At 50.3% G+C, this 9,898-nt stretch overlaps 1 long non-coding RNA gene across 1 annotated transcript; it reads right to left on the bottom strand.

The window, feature by feature from the left end:
- Positions 1–514: 514 nt before the first annotated feature.
- LOC146402400 (uncharacterized) lies at positions 515–4,153 on the bottom strand. The gene is made up of 2 exons (XR_014806415.1): positions 3,767–4,153; positions 515–3,271 (listed from the first exon to the last, which is right to left on the bottom strand). It is a non-coding gene; the product is annotated as an uncharacterized LOC146402400 (long non-coding RNA).
- Positions 4,154–9,898: the final 5,745 nt, after the last annotated feature.

The following is a 9,898-nucleotide window of genomic DNA, read 5'->3' as shown; positions in this document are numbered from 1 at the left end:
ATGTATTTATTTATTGCTTTTTTAGGGCCACCCCTGCGGCATTTGGAAGTTCCCAGGCTAGGGGTCGAATCGGAGCTACAGCTCTCAGCCTACACCACAGCCACAGCAATGCCAGATCTGAGCCCCACCTGCGAACTACACACCAGCTCACGTCAACGCCGGATCCCCGACCCACTGAGGGAGGCCAGGGATCGAACCCACATCCTCATGGATATCAGTCAGGTTCGTTTCTGCTGCGCCACAACAGGAACTCTGAACCATATCTTCTTTACCCATTCATCTGTCAGTGGATACTTAGGTTGCTTCCATGTCTGGGCTATTGTTACTAGTTTGTGCCTTATTTTTTTTTTTTTACTTAAGTGTATATTCATTCATTCAACACATATTTATTGAGCACCTGCTATGTGCCAGGCACTCTTCTAGGCAGTGGGGATACAGCAGAGAAGAAAACAGACAAAATTTCCTGCCCTCTTTGACCTGACATTCTAGTCAACAAATAAAGACAGTCAACAAATAAAGTGACAAGTGCATTTTAATATTACATAGTAGGTCAGATGGCACAGTCAGTGCTGTTGATAAAACATAAAGCAGGCGGAGAAGCTGGAGTGTTGAGGTGGCAGGAAGGTTTCTGTTTGATTACGAGGTGGTCAGAGATGACCTTGATAAAGGTAACATGTGAGCAAAGGCCTGGAGGTGGTAAGGAAGCGAGTCACGTGGTTATAAGAGGGTAAGAGTGGAACAGCAAGGGGAACAGCAAGTGCAAAGGCCCTGAGGTGGGAGTGACCCCGAAATGTACCAAGTCCAGGCTGGAGAGGAGTGAGTAAGGAGGAGAGCTTGTGCGGGGGTGAGATACAGTCCTGTAGAGCCTTGTCCACAAATTGGCTTTGCTGTCTCATCCTGAATGTGTGTGTGGGGGCTGGCTTGTAACAGTTTGTGAGGCCCGATTGCAAAACCTCTGGGAATTTTGCAAGCCTGCTTTAAATATAGCCATTACTAAAACATATATAAACTCTGGGTCACCTTGCCGTGCAGTAGCAAATTGACAGAACACTGTAAACCAGCTATGATGGAAAAAATAAAATCATTTTTTAAAAAAGTATATAAACTTATAACTAAATAAATTCTTTCTTGGCCACAGCTACAGCACGTGGAAGATCCTGGGCCAGGGTTTGACCCTCACCATAGCAGTGACCCAAGCCACAGCGGTGATAACGCCAGCCCTTCAACCCACTGAGCCACCGGGGAACTCCTAAATAAATTCTTTTGCACACAACGATTTATTGCCTCCTCATTATTATACTACATTTTACTGCCATCTCTGTTCTAGAGGTTAGGAAAATCCCACCTGGAGGATATCTTCCAAGTCTGTGTTCCAGGATGTTCCACGTGTTGGTAGCTTAAAACCAGCTGTGGGGGGGGAGTAATTTACACCACAGACACGGGCAAACGCTGCAGCTCAGGACTGTTTTCTCCCCCAGAGAGCTGGCGGTTAAACATTCACCAACACACCACCAAAGCACTTGCAGATCTGGCTCATTCTTTTGCAAAGCTGCATAGTATTCCCATGCATGGATGGTCCATAACGCATTACGCTGGCCCCTTTCTGATGGGCGCTTGGCTGGTGTCCAGTCTTTTGCAAATGCAAACAGTGCTGATTTCCCACGTGTGTGACTCTAACTGTAGAATCAATCCCTTGAAGCAGAACTGCCATGTCAGAGGGCATGGGCCCTGCTAACGTCAATGCCTGTTGCCTAATGATTTTCCAGAGAGCCACCAGCAAATGGGTCAGAGGCCAGAGGCTTCTTCTAAGGAGGCAAACTTGATTGTGTCACTCTGTTGCTTAAACCTTTTGATGGCTCCCGCTGCTCCCAGGGTGAAGCTTTCAGGTTCTCCCATGGCCTAGGCCCCTTGAGGTCAGGCCTTGTCCCTTTTCTTTTTGCAACTAGAAGGTTGCACCGTGACCCCCGCTGTGACCTCTCATAAATTCCACATTGCAATCACCTTGATGATATGCTGTCTGTCTCCTGAAATTGGCCGTGTTCCTACCCACTCTTGTTGGCTCATGCCTTTCCCTTCTCTGGGAGCTTACTTCCCAGTACCTTAATCAAGAGGCTAACCCCCGCTCTATCAGTTCAGTCCCTTTCTGTTTCAAAAAGCTAAAAACCCCAGTGTAACTGTCTTCAGCAAAATTGGAAATGGATTGGCTCATCTCAATAAAAAGTTGTTGAGTTGGATGGCTTCAGGTATAGCTGGTTCCAGGGGCTTGGATGATCCCATGAAGCCACTTTTGGCCTGTGGGTTCTCTTCCATGTCGGGACCCCTTGCCAGCCCCTGCCTTAGAAATGCCCCTCATGGTCACAGGAGGCAAAGAGCTAGAGGTGGAAGGGAAGGGTCTAGGCAGAGAAAACAGCCCAGAACTGGTGTTAGTAAACCCAGCTCTTGGTGGGGCATAGTAGACAACTCTATAGCTACGTAGCATCCTCCAGGCTGAACCCCAAGGAGATAAGTTCTTGCCCCTATGCTAAATTCTTCCACTGAGGGTCAGGCTAGGAATAGCTGCTTGGGCTCTGAGGGTGGAAAACCTAGGTTCCAATCCTAGAGGGGTGAAAAAAACGTTCAGAACTGGATCGTGGTGATGGTTACACAACACCGTGAATGTGCTTGCTCAAGGCCACTGAATTGTACACTTTAAAATGGTTAAAAGGGTTAAGGTCGTGTTAAGTATATTTTACCACAGGACAAACACAAGAGGCTGACAATGCTAAAAAAATAAAAATTAAAAAAAAAAAAGTAAAAATGAGAAGAAAAATTCCTGGTGCGACTACGTAGCAGCTGAGTGACTTCTCTGTACCTCTGTTTATCGGCCTATAAAATGAGGACAATAACAGGCCTCCCCACCTCGCTGGCTTGTTGAGAGGCTCAGGTAGGTAATACATGCATGGTGCTCAGGGTAGTACCCGGGATATAGTTAAGTGTTTAGTAAATGTTAGTTATTATTTTAAATCAAAATATTGGGTGGCTTGCCCAGTGAAATGAGCCAGCTTCAAAAGGTCACTGCCGCAGCCTGTGCGGGCTTCTATAACAAAATACTGCAGATGGGGTGGCTTATAAACAACAGAGGAGGAGTTCCCATTGTGGCTCAGTGGTTAACAAATCCGACTAGGAACCATGGGGTTGCGAGTTCAACCCCTGGCCTTGCTCAGTGGGTTAAGGATTCGGCGTTGCCATGAGCTGTGGTTTAGGTCGCAGACACGGCTCGGATCCCGAGTTGCTGTGGCTCTGGCGTAGGCTGGCAGCTGCAGCTCCAATTGGACCCCTAGCCTGGGAACCTCCAAATGCCGCGGGAGTGGCCCAAGAAATGGCAAAAAAGACAAAAAAACCCAAAACAAAACAGAGGAGTTCCCCACGGTGCCGTGGGTTATAGGATCAGGCATTGCCATTGCTGTGGCTTGGGTTGCCGCCATTATGCAGGTTCAGTCCCTGGCCTGGGAACTTCTGCATGCCATGGGGATACCCCCGCAAAAAAAACCCCAGAAATTTATTTCTCATAGTTCTGGAAGCTGGAAGTTCAAGGTCAGTATAAATGGTTGGGTTGCAGGCTTCTCATTGTATCCTCACGTAGGGAGAATGGACCAGAGATGTCTCTGGAGCCTTATATATTTATTTATTTATTTATTTTAGGGCCACATCCATGACTTATGGAGGTTCCCAGGCTAGGGGTCCCATTGGAGCTACATCTGCCAGCCTACACCAGAGCCACAGCTACGTGGGATCTCAGCCATGTCTGTGACCTACACCACAGCTCACAGCCACACCAGATCCTTCACTCACAGAGCAAGGCCAGGGATCAAACCCTCGACCTCAAGGTTCCTAGCCAGATTCACTTCTGCTGCACCAGGACAGGAACTCCCAGAGCCGCTTTTATAAGGGCACTCATCCCAATCCAGAAGGCTCCACCCTCATGACTTAATCACCCCAAGGCCCCACCCCCGAATACCATCACCTTGGGGGTTAGGTTTCAACATATGAAGTTGGGTGGGGAGACACAAACATTCAGACTACCACAGTCACGTCGTGTATGATTCCATCCGTATGAAATGTCCAGAACAGGCAAATCCATAGAGACGGAAGGCAGGTTAGTGCTGGCCAGGATCTGGGGAGGGAATGGGGAGCGAGGGCTGAGAGGCTCCAGGCTGTCCTCTGGGAAGGTGATGAGAGTGACTGCAGCTATGCAGAGGTGAAGCTTGCACAACAAAGGCCACTGAATCACATACCTTTTTTTTCTTTCTTTTTTTTTTTTTTCTTTTGCTTTTTAGGGCCTCATTGGGGCATATGGAGGTTCCCAGGCTAGGGGTCGAATCCGAGCTGTAGCTGCCGGCCTACACCACAGCCACAGCAACTCGGAACCAGAGCCGCATCGGCAACCTACACCACAGCTCAAGGCAACGCTGGATCCTTAACCCACTGAGCAAGGCCAGGGATCGAACCTACAACCTCATGGTTCCTAGTTGGATTTGTTTCCTCTGTGCCACGACAGGAACTCCTGAATCACACTTTAACATAGTTCTTTTATTTTCATGGCTGCACCTGGAAGATCCTGGGTCAGGGATTGAAGCTGAGCCACAGTGGGATCATTTACCCCATTGCACCTGAGCTGGGGATCAAACCCACACTTCTGCTGCTGCGACTGGAGCCATGGAAGTTGGATTCTCAATGCCTAAAACTGGCTCATTTTTGTGTGAATTTTATCTCAAAAAAATTTTCATTGGAACTTTGAAAAAAAAAAAAATTGGATGGAATGTGTCTGTGATGTTCTTAGGCTGTGAGTGAGACCTTGTGTCTTTTGTTGTCCTGGACAGTGTGTGCCCTTCCCTCTTCCAGGCCTGATATGCCACCCCCGCCCTTTGCTGGCATCGCTCATAGCGTCTCCCCTGGCTCGTGCAATAATTTGCTCTGGGTCTTTGGGACACACTTTCTTTGTCTGTACCAAGGGGGGATCTGACCCTTTGGTTTCTAACGTGTCCTCACATGTCATGGGCCCAGGCCTTACCTGAGCCAGAGGTGGTGGCCTCCTTCGCCCTCCCCTTCTCACCCTAGAAGAAGTCTGACCCTCCCCTCAGCTCTGGCAGCTTGGCCCAGGGCCTGCTAATCAACACCCAGACTGCCCCCTCATGTCACACCGGGCTGCAGATTCTTTTTGTGTGTGTCTTTTTAGGGCCACACCCACGGCATATGGAGGTTCCCAGGCCAGGGGTTGAATCGGAGCTGTACCTGTCGGCCTACACCACAGCCACAGCAACGCCAGATCTTTAACCCACTGAGTGAGGCCGAGGCCAGGGATCGAACCTGCATCCTCATGGATATTAGTCAGGTTCATTTCCACTGCACCACAATGGGAACTCCAAGTGGTTGATTTTTAATTTCAGTTTTTTGGAGTTCCCGTCGTGGTTCAGTGGTTAACAAACCTGACTAGAAACCATGAGGTTTCGGGTTCGGTCCCTGGCTTCCCTCAGTGGGTTAAGGATCCGCTGTTGCTGTGAGCTGTGGTGTAGGTCACAGACACGGCTCAGATCTGGTGTGGCTGTGGCTGTGGCATAGGCTGGCAGCTGTAGCTCCGATGGGACCCCTAGCCTTGGAACCTCCATATGCCGCAGGTACAGCCCTAGAAAAGACAAAAAAGACAAAAAAAAGTAATAATAATTTCAGGTTTTAAAAATTTCTGCCTACCTGATCTAGTTCAATGCTCCAGCTTCATTTCTCAGCAGTTTCCCCCTTGAAATTTCCACTCTGACCAAATGGAACTATTCTTGGTTTCATAAATTTCTCCCCTCCAGGTCTTTGCCTTGTCTGTGTCCTCTGCCTGAATGCTTTTCCTCCTCCCTTTCCTGACCCTGTTCTGATAGCCTTCAAAATTCATCTCCGATGTCCCCTCCTCCAGGAAGCCTTCCGTGACGGCACGTCCCAAGCTGGGCTTCCCCACTGGGCTCCTCCATCCCAGCCCCCCTCAATCTGGGTCATCACTGTCTGTCTGTCTGTCCCACTAGATTAGGAGCCCAGGAGGGCAGGAGCTAGGCCTGTCTCAGCCACTGCCTGGTACACAGTAGGTACTTAGGAAAGGTTGGCCGCCTGCATGAATGCAAATCTGAGGGTGGAGGAGAGGCCTGATCACAGCTCTGGTGGAGAAGGCTGAAGGCCCAGAGTGTACTCAGTCCCTCCTGCTGTCAGCCACCCAGTCTTTTCAGGGAGGACACCTTTCAGAAGAACACCCATTTCGCAGACGGGCACACTGAGGCCAGGAAGGGCCTTCTTGCTCCATGGGGTTCAGGTTTCCGCCACTCAGGCCAGCCTCCTCCTAGACCCTCTCGCCTCCTTCTCGAAATCCTTTTTTTTTTTTTTTTAACCCTGATGATGAAATCTGAATCTGGGTAGGAGGTTTGGCCGAGTAGGGAGAGAGCTGGCTGAGACCAGTTGGTTTTTTTTCCTCTCCAAGCTGGAGGAGGGTAGGGGGTGGGACACTCCTGGCCAATCCTGAACCAAACCCTCAAACCTTGCCCTCTCCACCCCGACCCACCCCTCACTTCCCAAAGGTTCTGGGATTCTAGGGTCCCCTGAATCCTGGAACCTTCTTCCTGCCTCCCCTCCCTGCAGGTGGGCAGTGACGACGCTGGGCCTGGCCCATGTCCATGTTGCCCAATTGGCCTGGGCTGCGTCTCCATCCCCCAGGGACCCAGTTAGCAGGAGGGCTGTCAGGAGTTTGCTGGCCCCCAGCCTGGCCACGTGCTGCTACAACACCTGAAACCCAGCAGCCAGGTGGTCCCTGGAGCCTCTCAGGGTCCCTATGCTCAGTGATCGCTGGGGCCTGAACACTCCTGGGGGGAGGCACCAGCCTGTGAGTGTCTGAGGCCTTTTTTCCTTTCATCCTTAGATAAGATAATCAGCTTGATCTCAAAAGGTCATCCTGGCACGAGGCTGTGATTTGTAAGGAACCAGCCAAAGCTTTCTTTCTTCTTCTTCTTTTTTTTTTTTTTTTTTTTTTTTTTTTGCTTTTTAGGGCCACACCTGCGGCATATGGAAGTTCCCAGGCTAGGGAGCCAATCGGAGCTACAGCTGCCGGCCTGCACCACAGCCCACAGCAGTGCTGGATCCTTGACCCACGGAGTGGGGCCAAGGATCAAACTCGCATCCTCATGGATACTACTGGGGTTCATAACCCCCGAAGCTACAGCGGGAACTCCCCATAGCATTTTATACACATGAACTCGGCACACACCACATGACCTCAGAGGCCACCCTTATCTCCATTTCACAGTTGAGCAGACTGAGGCTGGAGGGTTGAGTGCCTTGCCTGAGGTTATTTAGCTCCTAAGCCAGGAGACAAGAAGAAGATTTCACAGCCCCTGGGTTGAACCACAAAGACACAGATTTTCTCTCTAAGGCACCCACTCTGAGCAGTTTCTATGAATTCTTGCATAGACGGTCAGAAAGTCAAATGCTTCTTGCATTTGCAGTAGGAGCTGCTATATATTCATTTTTCCCAGAGATGCGAGGCTGTCCTATCCTATACACCCCCTGCGACTTTTCTTTACCTCCTTAGCAATATATATATATATATTTTTTTTGCTATTTCTTGGGCCACTCCCGCGGCATATGGAGGTTCCCAGGCTAGGGGTCGAATCGGAGCTGTAGCCACCGGCCTACGCCAGAGCCACAGCAACGCGGGATCCGAGCCGCGTCTGCAACCTACACCACAGCTCATGGCAGCACCAGATCGTCAGCCCGCTGAGCAAGGGCAGGGACCGAACCCGCAACCTCATGGTTCCTAGTTGGATTTGTTAACCACTGCACCACGACGGGAACTCCTATTTCTTTGTTTTTCTTTTTATGGCTGCACCTTTGGCATAAGGAGGTCCCCAGGCTAGGGGTCGATTGGAGCTGCAGCTGCTGGCCTACGCCACAGTCACAGCCACACCAGATCCCAACAGCTGTGACCGAGGCTGCAGCTTGCAGCAACACAGGATCTTTAACCCACTGAGCGAGGCCGGGGATAGAACTCACATCCTCACAGAGACAACGACAGGTTCTTAACCACTGAGCCATAATGAGAACTCCAGTAGTATTTCTTTTTTTAGTTTTTTTATCTTTTTTGTCTTTTTTAGGGTCTACCCGCAGCATATGGAGGTTCCCAGGCTAGGGGTCCAATTGGAGCTACAGCTGCTGGCCTATGCCACAGCCACAGAAATGCCAGATCCGAGCTGCGACTTTGACTTACACCACAGCTCATGGCAATGCTGGATCCTTAACCCACTGAGTGAGGCCAGGGATCAAACCCACAACCTTGTGGTTCCTAGTCAGATTCGTTTACACTGCGCCACGACAGGAACTCCTCCAGCAGCATTTATTAACCCCCGGATTTGGTATTGAAACTTGCACTCCACCCAGTTCCCCATCTGTCTCATTCTATCAAACACCTCTCAGCATTCCGTTCAGCGGATATGGTTTGATGAATGATTGAAGGAATGAATTACTGAATAGACAGATGCCTGGCTAGAGAGTTTAGACTTTATTCCCAGGGAAGCCACTGGGGCGAGGGATTAGATCTGTGCTTTAGAACATTCCAGGCTCTTCTCAGCTCTGAGGATGTGCATGTACTTGTTCCTTTACTTGCAAGACTCTTTCCCTGGGCTTGGGCCAACCCCTTCCTATCCCAGCTGGGATGCCTCCTTCTCCAGGAAGCCCTCTCTCTGACCTCCAGCCTGGATCGAGCATCCCTTTCAGGCTCCACCATCCCGGTCCCACTCACTCTGTGTTGTCACTGTCCGGGGATGGGCCTGTGTCCCCCTCTGGACTGTACCTCCTTGCCTTGCTCATCAATTGGTCCTCGTCACACCACCCATCGTAGGGTCCGTCTCTGTGCTCAGAATAAATGATGGCCCCTTGAAGGAAATGTTTCTACCTGGGGAGGAGCCGATAGCAGGGGTAGCTGGGGTGTCAGACAAGGGTCGTCGGGGATGCAGAGACACCTGAGTTTGAATCCCCTACCCAAGTAAGGCTCAGGCCACAGGAACCCTCACTACGCCATCAGCTTCTAAGTCACTAAAATAGGAGAGCGCTCAGGGATTAGTGGAGATAAGATATCATCAAACAGGGCTGAACGCCTCTCCTGCTGCCTCAAAGCTTTGCACCTGCTCTTCCCTTTCACTAGAATATTCTTCCCGTATTGTCCCAAGGCGTTCCTCTTCCTCCTCCTCCTCCTCCTCCACCTTTTAGGGCCGCACCTGCGGCCTATGGAAGTTCAAGGCTAGGGGGCAAATCGGAGCTGCAGCTGCCAGCCTACATCACAGCCACAGCAACGCTGGATCCTTAGCCCACTGAGCAAGGCCAGGGATCCAGCCCACATCCTCATGGGTACTAGTCGGGTTTGTTACTCCTGAGCCCCAAGGCAAAGTCCTATACACTCTCAAATCCACACGGGAGGATTTCTTTGGTGGCCTAGCAAGTTAAGGATCCATTGTTATTACTGCTGTGGCTCAGGTCACTGCTGTGGTGGGGGTTCTATCCCTGGTCTGGGAACGTCCAAATACCAACAAAATATATATATGTATATATATTTGCACTGTCTCTAGGACATATGGGGAAACTGAGGCTCAGCTGCTAAGTGGTGGGGCCAGGATTCGAACAAATGTCCGTGTGGCTTCAGTGCCCTTGCCCTCGGTGTCTAGCATAGAACCAAGCACGTGGGAGTTTAACATGCATTTGTTAAATGCAGATGATTTCATATGAGGAGGGTGGGATGGGGGCCAGGGACTTTCTGAAGCAGGTGGCATTGCAGCTGGGAAGATTTGGGAAGACAGAGTGTCTGAGAGACACAAGGAGGAGGTTCTCAAGGCCACTTGTGCCT

This window comes from Sus scrofa, chromosome 6, assembly GCF_054392235.1.
Source record: "Sus scrofa isolate SSC_HxYL_T2T_F1_AM1 chromosome 6, Sscrofa_HxYL_maternal_Yorkshire_Landrace_v2.0, whole genome shotgun sequence".
NCBI classification, from domain to species: Eukaryota; Metazoa; Chordata; class Mammalia; order Artiodactyla; family Suidae; genus Sus; species Sus scrofa.
This window is presented reverse-complemented; position numbering and strand designations above follow the sequence as displayed.